The 16,252-nt window shown below is 33.5% G+C and overlaps 1 long non-coding RNA gene across 2 annotated transcripts in view; it reads left to right on the top strand.

The window, feature by feature from the left end:
• Nucleotides 1–10,087, top strand: part of LOC109502934 — a 250,792-nt gene extending 240,705 nt beyond the window's left edge. For both annotated transcript variants that reach the window (XR_006583427.1, XR_006583426.1), the window contains one exon: nt 9,430–10,087. This is a non-coding gene — a long non-coding RNA (uncharacterized LOC109502934). The remainder of the gene's footprint in view (nt 1–9,429) is intronic.
• The last annotated feature ends 6,165 nt before the right edge of the window (nt 10,088–16,252 follow it).

The following is a 16,252-nucleotide window of genomic DNA, read 5'->3' on the forward strand; positions in this document are numbered from 1 at the left end:
AAATCAAAAACTTTCAAAGTGGCAGAGGAGATTACTGAGAAATAGCAATAAAATCCATCTAGATATAGCAACCAGAATTTATATTTAAAGATGCTTAAGAGAAAAAAGAGCATTGATCAATACACTATCAGTAAAGTCCCTAGAAATCATTCAAAGTAGTCAATGACGGTAAGCAGGAAAAAAGATTTTTTTCCTGAGTCATGGAGAATTAAAAACCTTGAGAAAAAGGAATAAAATTCCAAATTTGACATATTTCAAGACCCAGGCTGAAGATAAGCTCCTGAATGGTAGTTAGCAGATCCAATTGAGGCCAGCTCTGATTCTGTGGACAAATGGTCCAGTGACCAAGTCAACATGAACTTTTAATTTATGTGGTTCTTCAAGATAGCAATTTGTATTTACTCTAAATAAGCAACTATAGAATCTACGGATCAGTGAGAATTTTTTTCTACTTTCGGACTAAATTCCTCCAGAAAATAACCATTTCCATAGGAGCTTATTTATACTTACTAAAAAAGTTCCTTAAGTTGTGTGAATCCATTTTGACAGAAATTATTGAGTAAGTAAATGAGGGAGAACAGAGGGATTGCCTAGGGCAGAAGAATTCTGAATAATTTACAGAGATATTCTGTATTCAAGGAGGTAGAGCATAACTCCCCATCCTTGGAATATAGACTGTGACTAGTGACTTCCTTCCAAAGAATACAGTGTGGAATGGGGAAAAGAGTAATTTTACAGTGTAAAAACCTTATAAATAATAATTCAGAGAATCTAGGTCAACATCATCAGTGGTAAATTATGTTGATAGTGAATAACCTTGATAAAATGTGATAAGAATGGCATTTTACCTTTTGTGTTCTTCCAAGAAACCATAATTATGGTTTAATCATGAGGAAAACATCAGGCAAATTGCAACTGAGGGACATGCTATAAAATCCATGATCAGTATTCTTCCTTAGGTTGTCAAGAACCTCCGAAAGAAAAGTATGAGAAAGTGTCACAACCAGGAGGAGCCTCAGGACATGTGACAGGTAAATGTAATGTGCTGTCCTGGACGGTGTGGTAGAATAGAAAAAGGATGTGAGGTAAAAACTAAGGAAATCTGAAAAAGGAATGGATGACAGGAAATTAAAAACAAAAAACCTTGTTAGGATGGTATTTAAAATTGCATAAGAGGCCTTAAACATTTTTAAAAACTATTCACATGGAATTACCATTTACGAGTCTTAAAATTAGGCTCTTGTCAAAAGGGGACATTGAGGTGGAGCTGCACAGCCATTTCTGATTTTACAATTATTTGTACAGTTTCAGTTATTTGCTAATATAATAATAAAGCATATCAATAGAATGTTAACTCTTTGGAAACAGATTTAAAAATTGAGAGGCCAAAGTACAGTGAATTATAAGCATAAAAATTTTATCACTTGGGATTCTCAGAATGATTTAAACAACATCAAATACTAATTCACAAAAAAAGCAGTAAATGTATATTTTTGTTAATCTTAATACTGAATGAAAATGTTTGATATTTTTATATACACTGTTTTTAATAGAATAACTTCCAAAAACAATTCAAGCTACACACACAAACACACACACATGCATGCAAATAGGTACTATTTTGATTTATGTACACATAAAAGTATTGATTTGCAATTTTAAAAACATTGCATTAACCAACAGCTACTTATAGCAAAACCATGCTACTATGGAAAGTATGTTTTATCCTTACGTTTGATGGTGTGCTTCTGTGATAGACTATTTGAGTTTACTATCCAATATAGTACTTGAGGTACTAAGGTGTTAGTATGTATCAGTAATAGTATTTAAAATGATAGAAGACAGAATTAGAATGTCCATTCTAAAAGAAAAATTGATAAAAGATCAAATGATTTTCCTTTATAAACTTAACTAGTAGAGAACAATTACTGCATAAGACAAAATAAAATCTCGGGAAAGGTGCTAGGACAGACACCTATAAACCCTTTAAAACTGAAAATTAGAAATGCCTTACAGATACAAAAAAGAGGGAAAAAATATCAATGAGAATTTCAATTAGTTTTGAAAGAAAACTCCATTCAATTATTGTAAAAGCAACTGATCAACAACTTTAAAATTATTTATGAGCACGGCGGATTAGATATATTGTATACTACAAGTATTGGATAAGAAATAATTCCTTCCTTGCCAAGCCAAAATCACCCTTCAAATGATTTATTGTAATAGCCTTCCAAATGGCCTCCCTACTTCCATGTTTGCCTTCTTAGAATCTGTTTTCAGTACAGGGGCCAGAGCAATCTTATTAAAATATTTGGTCGTTTTGCGTTCGTACTCAAAACCATGTGATGGCTACTTGTTTCTCTCAGAATGGAGGCCAAAATTCCTACAAAAGTCTAGAAGGCCTATTGAGCACTAGTGTCCTAAATTTGCTCTGTGAGGACTACTCTCCCTTACAATACTACCCTCCATCTCTCTCCTTTGGCTTCTTGCATATTGAACATCATACTTGAATCTACTTGGTATGCTCCTGAGGGTCATTTTGGAGTTGTTTTTTTCTGCATAGAACAAACTTTATCCATATGTCTAAATAACCCTTTTCACCTCCTTTAAGTCCTCAAATACTACCTTCAGAATGAAATCTATGCTCACCTTGTTAATTTTGCAACTCCAACTCACCACCTTGTATTCTCAATCCTCTTTATATTGATCTGTCTTTTCCATGGCACTTAACATCTTTTACTATTGGGTATCCGGGTGGCTCAGTTGGTTAAACATTCCACTCGTGATTTCCGCTTGGGTCATGATCTCAAGGTTCATGAGCTTGAGCCCCACATCAGACTTTGCACTGATAGTGTGGAGTCTGCTTGGGATTCTCTCTCTTTCCCTCTCTTCATGCCTCTCCCCCACTTATGTGGTCTCTACCTCTCTCTATCTCTAAAAAAAAAAACTTTGAAAAAAGAAAGCTAAAAAAATAATTTAACGGAGCACCGGGGTGGCTCAGTCGGTTGAGCGTCCAACTTCTGCTTAGGTCATAATCTCGTGGTTGACGATTTTGGGCCCACGTCAGGCTCTGTGCCTGGAGCCTGCTTCAGATTCTGTGTCTCCCTCTCTCTCTCTCTCTGCCCCTCCCCTGCACATGCTCTGTCTCTCCCTCTCAAAAATAAATATTTTTAAATTAAAAATTTAGCATATTACTCAATTTGTTATGCTAGTATTTTTATTTGTATTCTACTTCTAGAATATATGCTTTATGAGAGCAGAATTTTGGTCTTTTCAGTCCATTGAAACATATCCAGGATCTCACACAGAACAGATGTTCAATAAACACGTGTTGGATGAATAAATGACGATATTTTTTTCCCTGTGGTTCTTTTCAATTATTTTTGTTCATAGATTTAAAATCAGAGTTACTGAACCCTGGAAGGAAAGCTGAAGGAAGTAAATTCACAAGGTAAAAAATGGATCTGAAATGCTGTTGAAATGATGAGTGACTTAGTTACCCAAAAAGAACAGGGAAGCTTTATAATGAGGATAAGCTTATGTTATTTGTACCACTCAAAGCAAGGGAGGTATCTTTCATGATTTCCATTCCATCTACCTGAATTGTGAGTATGTAGAGAAAAGCAGTTAAGAGGATTTTTTCTGTAGTCCTACTTCTTGGAATTCCTGCTTCTTCACTTTGAGAACAATGTGAACAAGATATTTTACTTGTTATTTTGTTTGAGTTCCTCCATGTGGAGAATGGAAATGGTAATCATGTTAATCTCCTATACTTTATTAGGTTTTATAAAATCTCTATAGTGACTCCAACAGTGCCTTGTTTTTGTCAGACTTCGCTATTATTCTAGAATTAATTCATAAAAAGAAGTGGAATAATTTCCTCCATTTGCTGTGGTTGCGCCATTATCTTTTGACTAACTGACATTCATCCTACATAGTTTTCTTAAGTAGAGATTAGGAAAAGTATGCTCTTTATTTCAAGACTGTTGTCCATGGCAATTCTTGAAAGTTACTTTAGCTGAATATAAAATATAATTCTTGCTTTGTCCTGTCTTTTCTTGCAATGAATTTGTGGATATGCTGCAATAATTGAATGGTTATGTTGAGAATTCTGAGACACAGCTAGTGTCTTAATTATTTTTAATGTTTACATTTGAAATTCTAAAACATAATAAGTTATGCCACAGTGTTGACTTTTAGATAGTACATACAATTTTTCTTGTCACACAGTATGATTTTTCCGACAAGTCGAACAAGTGGTCTTTTTATTGCAGAGGAGTCCTCTCTTTCATATTTGGTTACATCAATGTTTTGGTTTTCTTTTGGAGGGCTCAGAAATTATATGTATATATTACATTTTCTTTAGGGTCATTGGATTTTTAAATATTTTTAACCTACAGTTGATTTGTATTGAATGCTATTTGATTCCCTACTATGTTTTCTCTGAACTAACAACAATATAGGATAGAAACATTAATGAATCAATACAAGGAAGTATTAGAAATATATTTAAAGGGATCCCAGTAATCATGTTTCTTGGATGATTATTTTTTAGATAATAAAAATCACTATATTAAAATTAATGTTGATTCAAAATATTTAAAGCAAAACTTACCAGAATTGAAGGGAGGAAAAAGGGAAAATACACAATATAGGATATTTTAGCCCTTTTTCAAAAAGTAATAAACAGGAAAAAGCAGATAATGAGTACTTGCAAGTAGCAGATAATACGTTTTTTTCAAGCTCACATAAAATATTTAACAATTAGTAACTATTTTGGTGTAAACAACAGAATTTTAAAATTAGAAATAGGAATCAATGACAATAAGAAATCAAATAACAAAATGTATGCAAATACTTGAATGTAAAACAGAAGCCTGTAAAAATGATTCAAGGAGGAAATCTCAAAGGAAATTAGAAAATATGTTACTGGTAGATAATACATGACAAAAGCATATGGGACACAACTAAGACAATTAAGGAAGTATTTAGCTCTAAATACATATTAGATAGGAAGAAAGGCTATCAGTCTTTGACAGATAAAATATTTCACTTACGTGGAATTTCAGAAACACCACAGATAAACATAGGGGAAAGTTAGGAAAGATATGATAAAAACAGAGGGAGGCAAACCATAAGAAACTCTTAAATACAGAGAACAGAGTTGGTGGAGAGGAGGTGGGTGGGGGGATGGGTTAAATGGGGGATGGGCAGTAAGGGGGGCACTTGTTGGGATAAACACTGGGTGTCATATGTAAGAGGTGAATCACTAGGTTCTACTCCTGAAGCCAAGATTATGCTGTATGTTAACTAATTTTGAATTAAAAAAGAAAGGTTAAAAATAAAGCATGAAAGTATATAAATGAACAAAAAATCAATTAAAAAGGGGAATAATAACAGATCAATAAAAAGCAAAACATATGTGCAATAGATAAAACTCACCAAAGGTTAAAGTTAAATCTTTGGAAATATTTATAAAATTGGTAAACTCCTAGCAAGACTGATCAAGAAGAAGGAAAACACAAATTTCTAACATTAATAATGAATAAAAAGGATTTCACTACAAATCATACATGCCTGAAAACAATAATAGAATAATATAATCCGAACTATGTGCTAGTAAATTTGCTAACTTAGATGAAATGGGGACATTCCTTGAAAACTACAATGTACCAAAACGAACAACAGAAAATTTGTGTATTATAGTCATTAAAGATTTTTTGTTACTTCCATTTTTGTTACTTTTTCAGTTTTATTTTTGTATAATTTAGGTAGAATAAACTACACTACTACTACTATACCTCTTTAAAGTATAAAATTGAGTGAGCTTTGAGAGACCTATATACCCATAGATCCCTTGGCAGAATCAAGATAAGAACAAGGCCAACAACCACAAAAGTTACTCAAGCCCCTTTGCAGTCCATTTCCTCTCCTCCTGACCCAAAGGAAGAAATGATCTCATTTTTGTCACAACAGGTGAATTTTATTTTCTAGAAGTTAGATAACTATTTTATATATTCTTCTTGTCTGGATTATTTCACTGTGCATAATGTGTTTTAGAGTCATCTATTCTATCAGTAGTTTGTTGCTTTTTTTGCTGAATGGTATTCAACTGGGGTATACATCACGTAGTCTTTTTGTCTCTATAGTTGGTCATTTGTTTTTTTATAGTTCAGTGCTATTATGAACAAAGCCACTAACAGTAATTGTGTATGAGTCATTTTCTGAAACGTGTCCCTGTTGTGGTTACAAACACTTAAGAAAGGAATGGCTGGTATGGTAGATGGAAATTTCTTTTTAAAATTCTGCCTAGTTTTCAAAGTGGTCAATATTTGCATTAACACTAGCAAGATCTGAGGATTCTATGTGCATTACATCACCAACTGTTAATGTGTTAGCCTATTAAATTTTATTAATTATAGGGAGCTTGTAGTGATACCTCGTTGTAGTTTTAATTTTCATTTCCTTGATGACAACTGATATGAGCATCTTTGTGCTTATTGGTCAATTGTACATCTTATTTGGTAATATTTGTTCAAATCCTTTGTACGTTTTTAAATCAGGCTCTTCATCTTCTTTTAAGAAAAATTTTTAAAAAACGTTTATTTCTTTTTGAGAAAGAGAGGAGGGGTTGTAGGGCAGAGAGAAAGGGGGAAAGAGGATCCAAAGTAGGTTCTGTGCTGACAGCAGAGAGGGCTGTTTAACTTCTTAATGAGTTGTAAGAGTTTTTATATTCTGAACCGTAGTCCTCTGACAAAATACTCCTCTTGCAGTGTTTTTCCTATTCCTTTGTTTGCCTTTTCATTTTATTAAACTTTAAAAACAAAGTCCATAGGTCATAAGTAACATAAATCCCTATCAATGATAATCAGAGCAATAGTGTAGTTACTTATTTTGGTAGAGTATAGTAAGATACTTTTAAAATAGGCATTTCTACTTATAAAGACTAAATGTTATTTTAATCAAATGTTTCTATCACCAGAAAATCAAGTGTCCAGAGAAACCTCGAGTTGCTGAGATAAGAAAAAAAAATATGTGTAATGTCTGCATCCGTGGAATGATAGGAAGGCAGATGGTGATTGAGTAGTCACTCAATACGTGAAAAGAATATCCTAATAACAGAACTGTCCAAACACTAAGGCTTTTAAAATAATAAAATTCACTCATCACATGTAAACATTAAAAAAAAAACTTCTAAAATATAGAAAACCTTTTCCAAAACAAAATTTTTTGAGAACAGTAGCCTATATATTTTGCCTGGCTTCCTAAAGGACAGCAGTACTCTCCTAAGATTTTAAATTTATATCTGTTGCAATATATCGTTCCAATTGAAACACACAATAAAAATCCAGCTTGACTCAGATATGTAGTTGGAAAGAAAAAGTGGTTTAATACATTTTTCAGATAATTGTGGATAATCTTATTTGATACTACACTGGCATTTTAGGTGCAATATGGTGCCTGTTGTGGTAATAATTAACTCTGAGGAAAAAATGGAGGCAAATGGAAAAAGAAGAATGGCAGAGGAGAAGTAAAGAAGAAAAAGGAGAAGTAAATTCAAGGAAGACCTTGCATTTATCTGTAGTATTCTGTATATTTTACTTTAAAAGTCTAGAGAATACCTGGAAAAAAATGCTAACGGATAATACTTTGATGATGTCTCAAATATTGTCTATTTTAAATTTTCTCAAAATAATGTTTTGAAGTATGGCATTGGTATATGGCATTGGTAAACTAATAATTACCATTTTGGAGATAAATTCCCTGAAGTTTAAAACAATCTAAATGTGTAAACAATTTTGACAATTTACTGAAAGAGCCAAGTCTGTTTTTTTTTTCTATAGTAATATGGACGTTGGTTAAAATGAATTAAAATAAATTAAACTGAATTCTAATGTAACAAAAACCCAGCTAAGTATGATAACATTAACAAAATAAGTTTTTCTAAATACAAAGACACAAATAGAGATAAATGTCAAATACTTAAAAATTACAAATGTGAAAAAAAAACTAAAGATAAGGCTTTGCTTGGGATGATATTCTACTCAAGGGCAACTGATAAAATTAAGTTTTAACACCACCTAGGAAACTAGCCTGCAGGAAGAACATGACTGGCTGCAATGAAGTGACTGATTGGATGTGTGACTTGGATGACCCATCGAGTGCTTCTAATAGCTTGTGTAGTAACTGGAAAAAATCATTATGATTATGAGTCCTTATTTTTACTGGCATAAGTGGACCATTGTCACATCTAAATAATAAATTAATCATACAATGCTGTATCAATACCTAATGTACCCTGGAACTACAATTTCTTTTACTCTTTCCCATTTAACAAAACAGAAGAAAAGGTTTGTAGGCTAGTTTGTTCAAGTTCATATACATACTTCAATAGACCAGAGCAAGATCGACAAGTACAAGTGAACACTCTTTCCACAAGCTCCCCCTTGCTGCCATTTATTCTTTATCCCCATGAGCAGCACAGTTGGATCTGTGATTCTTCCATGGAACTTCTGTACAGTGCTGCCGAGAGAACACTCACCCAATCCATAGGCAAGACATCTTTCGAAATGGTTAGTTTTGGTATCTCTCTTCTTGGTGTTAATTGACTAGCAGAAAGATTTGGGGCATTTACTTATTTTGGTGGAGTATTTAAGTGAACACTTCAATCAACACTGTCAATGAGATCTTACTTGTGTTAATGTTTTATGCTTTGCAAGTACTTTTACCCACATTTTTCATTTGCTTTTTATCACATCCTTGCAGAATGAGGGGAGGAATTTATTTAAAATAGAGTAAGAGTAAGACGTTTAGAGACTTGGTTGGCTCTCAAGGAAATAGAAGTAGAGCTTGAAACCAGTTATTTTGACTCCTCTCTGAATACTCTTTCCATATTCTTTGTTTCCCATAACATGTAATGCTAGGGGCACTTGAAATAGTTCTTGAAAATAATCTCAGTGAATGTTGTTCTAAACCATCATTTGCAAACAAACACATTACTCAATTTCTTTTAACAGTCACATATGTATTAAATCATAATTTATAAATCTTTATATGAAACTTTTCCTGGTAAGCCTACTGTGTGATTTTTTTTTCTTGATTAGACCAAGACTGCTAGAGCTCTCACTTCATAGAGCTCAACACCCATAGAGCTCAACGTTTAAGTGAAACTTGCCAAATAAGAGTAATCCCTGGCATTTGTTTAAATTGAAGAATACAGTTTTTTTTTCCCCTTATAAATTGATAGCATTTTTGGTCTCCTTTGCTCCAGGGCTACTATCTACATGCAAAGGCATACTAATGGATTCTCATATCTTTAGAGCAAATATCTTGTCTGATCTTGGCATCTATCTAAAGTTAGGCATCAATTTAATTGTATCCTTAAAAGAAAATATAAATTCTTCCTTTTCCATCTTTCTATCTCCACAGGAAGTACCCATCAAGTATTTGTGGGAAGAATACATAGTGGACCATGGGACTGTGTTGTCTACTTGAATTCATCTTCTAATGGCCATGAAAAAATGATCAAAATTGCAGGAAAAAAGTTGGAGATTCTTATAAATTACTTCATTTTCCTAATAATTGAACATATTAATGAAGTCAAAAGAAAGTAAAAATGCCCCTGTATATTTTTCGAAAGTACATGTCTTTTTTGTTAGAAAAAGAAAGGCTTTTTTTTCCCAGTCCCAAAACTACATACACAAACTTAGAGTGCCTAGAAGAAAATTGCAGCTGAATTCCAATGTGTTTGAAAAATGTATGTGTTCAGTTACTTCTTGTGATTTTATGTGCTTATTGACTAATTTTTTTTAATTTTTATTTAAATTTTAGTTAAACCATATAGTATAATACTGGCTTCAGGAGTAGAATTTAGTGATTCATCACTTATGTACAATACCCAGTGTTCAACACAAGTGCCCTTCTTAATGCCCCTCATACATCTAGCCCAACCTCCCCCCACATTTCTGTACTTAAGAGTCTTTATGGTTTGCTTCCCTGTCTTTTTTGTTTCCCTTCCCCTATGTTCATCTGTTTTGTTTTTTGAATTCTATGTGAGTGAAATCATTTGGTATTTGTCTCTGACTTATTTAGCCTAGCATAATATTCTCCTGCTCCATTCACATTGTTGCAAATAGGAAGATTTTGTTATTTTTGATGGATGAGTAATATTCCGCTGTGTATGTATGTATGTGTGGGTACATATATATATGGTACATCTTGTGTATCCATTCATCAGTTGATAGATATTTGAGCTCTTTCATAGTTTGGCTATTGTTGATAATGCTGCTATAAACATTGCAATGCATGTTCCCCTTTCAGTCAGTATTTTTGTATTCTTTGGGTAAATACATAGTAGTGTAATTGCTAGGTTGTAGGGTAGTTCTATTTTTACCTTTCTGAGGACCCTCCATAATGTTTTCCACAGTGGCTGCACCAGTTTTTATTCCCACCAACAGTATAAGAAGATTCCCTTTCTCTACATCCTCACCAACATTTACTGTTTCCTGCGTTATTTGTAGTCAGTTTGATAGGTGTGTGGTGGAGTTATGAGTGTGATGTTAGCATCTTTTCACTTGTCTGTTGGCCATTGGGATGTCTTCCTTGGAAAAGTGTCTTTTCATGTCTTCTGCCCATTTCTTAACTATTTGTCTTTTGGGTGTTGAGTTTGGTAAGTTCTTTATGGATTTTGGATACTAACCTTTTATTGGAAATGTCATTTGCAAATATCTTCTCCCATTCCATGCCTACCTTTTAGTTTTGTTGTTTCCTTCACTGTGAAGAAGCTTTTTATCTTGGTGAAATCCCAATAATTCATTTCTGCTTTTGTTTCCTTTACCTCCTAAGGTATACTACGTATCTAGCAAGAAGTTGCCATGGCCAAGCTCAAAGAGGTTGATGCCTGTGTTGTTCTCTAGGATTTTGATGGTTTCCAATTTCATATTTAAGTCTTTCATCAATTTTGAATTTACTTTTGTGTATGCTGTAAGGAAGTGGTGCAGATTCATTCTGCATGTGGCTTTCCAGTTTTCCCAACACCATTTGTTTAAGAGACCGTCCTTTTTCCTTTGGATATTGTTTCCTGCTTTGTTAAAGATGAGTTGATCATATAGTTGTGAGTCCATTTCTGGGTTTTCTATTCTGTTTCATTGATCTGAGTATCTTTTTTTTTTTTTTTTTTTTTTTTTTTTTTTTTGGCTAGTACCATATAGTCTTGATGACTACAGCTTTGTAACATAGCTTGAAGAAGTCTGGAATTGTGATGCCCCCAGGTCTGCTTTTGTTTTCTCAAGATTGCCTTGACTGTTCAGGGTCTTTTGTGGTTCCATACAAATTTTATGATTCTTTGTTTTATCTCTGTGAAAAATTCTGGTGGTATTTTGGTAAGGGTAGTGTTAAATGTATAGATTGCTTAGGTAGTATAGATATTTTAACAATATTTCTTCTTCCAATCCATGAGCATGGAATATTTTTCCTTTTCTTTGTGTCATCTTTGATTTCTTTCATTAAGTTTTCTATAGTTTTCAGAATACAGATCTTATATTTCTTTGATTAGGTTTATTCCTAGGTATATCTTGGTTTTTGATGGATTTGTAAATGGGATCGATTCCTGGATTTCTCTTTCTGCTACTCCACTATTGGTGGATAGAAATGCAACAGATTTCTGTAGGTTGATCTTATATCTTGCAAGTTTGCTGAATTCATATATCACTTGCACCAATTTCTTGGTGGAGCTTATTGACTACATTAAATCAAACCACTTCAAATATTGAGCAAATATACATCTGCCGCACTTATCTGGAATATGTTACTATTTCTGCCCCAAGAATAAAAAGGCTACTGGATTCACTGAGTTATTTGAAATTTTTTGAGAGTAAGAGGGCATCAAAACAATTTTAAATTAGTGAATATTTGGGGCAGCTGCTTGGCTTAGTCAGTCAGGTGTCTGACTTTGACTCAGGTCATGATTTCACGGTTCATGGGTTTGAGTCCCACATCAGGCTGTCTGCTGTCAGTACAGAGCCCACTTCAGATCCTCTGTCTCCTTCTCTCTCTGCCCCTCCTCTGCTTGTGCTCTCTCTCTCAAAAATGAACAAACATCAAAAAATGAATAAATGATTGTATGTTTTCATTACTTACAACGTTGACTTCATAATTGTCACAGACAATATGTCTCTTTAAAATACTTGTATTAACTAAAAATTTTAAGTGATAAAAACTTAACAATTTCCTAATGCTGCCTTTTCTTCTTTGTAATTTTTCAGGATGACAATATTGTCACCATTTTAATAAAACCTGCATGCTTAAGATTCCTGTCTGACCCCCATAAGAAATAGCCATATCTAAATCTGTCTCTCAGCTACTACTCCCATGCTATGTATCCTCAAGATGGGAATCATTAATAGCAATTACTAGTTTAGGGGCGCCTGGGTGGCGCAGTCGGTTAAGCGTCCGACTTCAGCCAGGTCACGATCTCGCGGTCCGTGAGTTCGAGCCCCGCGTCCGGCTCTGGGCTGATGGCTCAGGGCCTGGAGCCTGTTTCTGATTCTGTGTCTCCCTCTCTCTCTGCCCCTCCCCCGTTCATGCTCTGTCTCTCTCTGTCCCCAAAATAAATAAACGTTGAAAAAAAAATTAAAAAAAAAAAAAAGAAATTACTAGTTTGGTGCTTGAAATAAGTCCAATCATATTAAACTGTATACAGGAAATTAAAAATATTTCAGGATTCTATTAAATAGTTTAATATGTATGGTAAATAACTTTTATTCTCTGTATATTCATGAAAGGAATAGGATATTTTTAGAAGGCATATAATTTACATAGTTTATCAAAGTTATATATGTCTGTAATATGTAAACTAATTTTCTTTCTTAGAAAGTTCCATATGAAAAACCATAGTGGGAAACCAGATACATGAATGCATAAACATCACTAAAACTTAGACAAAATTTTAATGACCTAATTAGCTAAATTTTATCAAAAGTAACTTAAAGCTTAGATTAATTCACCTAAATAAGCACCCTAGTTCTTTCAGGCCATTACAGGATTGGTTTCTGCTCAATAGGTTATTATAAGGATTAGTATATTTCTATTATGAATAAATCATTGCTGTCTGTGCCTCTTCTACTAGGGTAGGATCTTCTTCCTCTCTGTTTTGCTTCTTGCTTTATTTGACCATGGATTGTGGAAGTCATGGAAGACTTTCCATTAACATCTTAAGTGCTAAGTTTTTCATTCTGGACTTCAGAAGATCTTTATAACGTTTTGGCAGATAATTAATAATTTCACTTCTCATTTTATAAATTATTTATGTTCTGATGGTACACAGTACAGTGTAGTGGGAGGCCTAATTTTCCCATGAAGACATTTGCTATGTTGAATTAGAAGTTTTTGTTGTTGTTGTCTTTTTTTCTAAATGGGAACACAAGCTTAGGGTGTATTCAAGGGTTTATTTTTCTGTATCACTGAAAACAGCAGATGTTATTCTTGAAACAAGAAGGTTCTTCAAATGGGAAAAGGAAAACTTAGTAATAAAAGTATATAGTGTCATAAACCCATTTGTGCTTTAAAGTACAATGTAAGTGAGCTGTGGAAAATTTTAATTGTTTTTGGAAGTAGAGAATTTATGGTTGTGATTTATCTGTTGATCTTTGTAAAGATGGTATAGAATATTATATTGTATATGTACATCTCAAACTAAAACCTGATTGAATATCGGCTAGCCACATGAATTATTTGTGCACTGGTTCTCTACCTACATAAACCATGATCTATATTTGCTGATATCAACATGGATTGCATCTAGCTCTTAGAAAGTTTGATGAAACAAGTGGATATGTCCTTGCATATGTATCTGTCAACAGTTGTGGTTGAGAAATCTAGTAAAAACTCACTTGAGTCCCAAGTGGTAGTTGTTATTCTTGTAGCCTGATATCATGCTGCTTTCTTTTTTTAAATTTTTTTTTCAACGTTTATTTATTTTGGGGACAGAGAGAGACAGAGCATGAACGGGGGATGGGCAGAGAGAGAGGGAGACAAAGAATCGGAAACAGGCTCCAGGCTCTGAGCCATCAGCCCAGAGCCTGACGCGGGGCTTGAACTCACGGACTGCGAGATCGTGACCTGGCTGAAGTCGGATGTTTAACCAACTGCGCCACCCAGGCGCCCCTCATGCTGCTTTCTATGTCACTCTTCTTCATGCAAAATGATACAGTGGTGGATTATTTTGCATTTGTCATTTACTCTACCTAGAAAGTTCTTTTTCTAGACCTGTTTTGGCTTCCTGTGTCATTTTATTCAGATCTTTGCCCAAATGTCACCTTCTCAGTAAAGTAATCCCTAACTACCTTTTTAAACCTGAAACTACCTCTTCTCTGATATTTTCTATTCTGATTCCCTGATATATATTTCTCTATAACATTTGTCTTGATCCAGTTTAGCAACATAGTTTGTGTGTATGTGAGTGTTAAGGTCACTAGATAAAAAGCAGGATTTCAGTTAAATCTGAATTTCAAATAAAAGTATTTCTAAATACTGCCTGGGATATATTTATAATAAAAACATTATTTGTTATTTACTAGAAATACACATTTAATGATGCATCTTAATATGCAATATATGAGACATACATATAATTAAAATACAGTATATGGTACCATCATTTAACCATGAAACATTTGGGACATTCTTGCATGAAAATTTATTTGTTGTTTATCTGAAATTAAAATTTCACTGGCTTTTTTGTATTTTCAGTCTGTGTGTGTGTGTGTGTGTGTGTGTGTGTGCGTGCGCATATGTCCCCAGCTAGAATGTAATCTCTGTTAGGGAATTTTTGTGGTTGAACTCATTGCCATAGAGATGAACAAATAAATAGTGAACAGTACATATCTAAGAGTGAATTAGGTTGCTTGACTCTTGGTAGTCTAAGTTTTATTATTTGTTGAATTAGGACAACAATATCTACCTACAAGGATTTGGTGAAGTTTAAAAGAAATGGTATATGTGAAAGCTTTGCACATTATCTAGCAAGGTAGTATTTTTTTAATACAGGTTTGCTTTTATTTCCACATTCTACTTGTTAAGAGAATGTTAACGGTCTTAGGATTATTCATTCTTTTGCATTCATTGTCATTATAGTTATTATCGTTACTATCCTTAATCATAATAAGGGCCTCCAAATATTCAAGGTGAAGAACTTGCAAAATTTTGAAGTTTTTGGTATGAGAAATGTCATTAACTGTTTCCCCTAGAATGATTCCAAGAGAGTTTTCCTTTGCTTCTGAAAGACATATTATTCAATGTCTATTAAGTCCAATTGGATTTCAACAATATTTTTCTATTTTTGATGATACAAAAATAACAGATTTTTTATCTTTCCTCATTTGGGAAGGCACAAAAGAAGGCAAACCAAAGAAATCAATAAAGGTTTACACCGAGCCTATAAAATGATACTTTCAATGTTACATCTCATTTTTAAATAGAAGTCTGTTATAGATAGGAGGAGGGTATAGGTAGTGGGAAATGCTTGGTTAGCAATTGTAAAACTGTTTAAATAACACCATTTCAAAACTTGGAATTTCCTTGTTTTCAGAAAAAAGTGGTGAATCCATCAAATGCACTTTAATGCATTTAGTGCTGCTTGTGTTCTACAAGGAAACTCACCTAAAAAGTAGAGTGCCATGATGGGCAGGGTTCGGTCCTCTGGAAAACAGTGCTGTCTCCTCTTCCACTAACCATATAGAGCAACTGGCTTTGTTACATCTAATACAGGGCATAACACATTGGTGCTTTTTCTCAGAGTAGCATCATGATTTCTTTAGAAATCAGGTTTACATAGGTTTAATCAATAGATGCTTGCTTTCAAAGATGGTTTTCAAAGTGATTATTTTCTATAACTCATAGTGTAATTCAAACTTCTCTTAGGAAACAACATTTACATACACTTTAGTGAATATTCCTATGAAGTGAGAAATATTTTGGAATTCATACAATCACACTCTAACTTAGCTTTTCTGTAAATGTGAACATTCACAAGGTTATTTTATTTTATATAGTTGGAGAACATCTAGTAAGCACGAGATAGCCTTAAAGCCAGATATTAGTTAGAATTTTCTTGTGATTATATCACTATAAAATTAAACAGATATTTAATGTCTCATATGGTGATAGTCACTGTTAACAGTGTTCTTTTGAGCATAAGACACCAAGTAAAAAAGGGACATGATACTAAAATTTTTATTTTTTATTTTTACAAGTA

Source organism: Felis catus, chromosome A1 (genome assembly GCF_018350175.1).
Source record: "Felis catus isolate Fca126 chromosome A1, F.catus_Fca126_mat1.0, whole genome shotgun sequence".
Taxonomy (NCBI): domain Eukaryota; kingdom Metazoa; phylum Chordata; class Mammalia; order Carnivora; family Felidae; genus Felis; species Felis catus.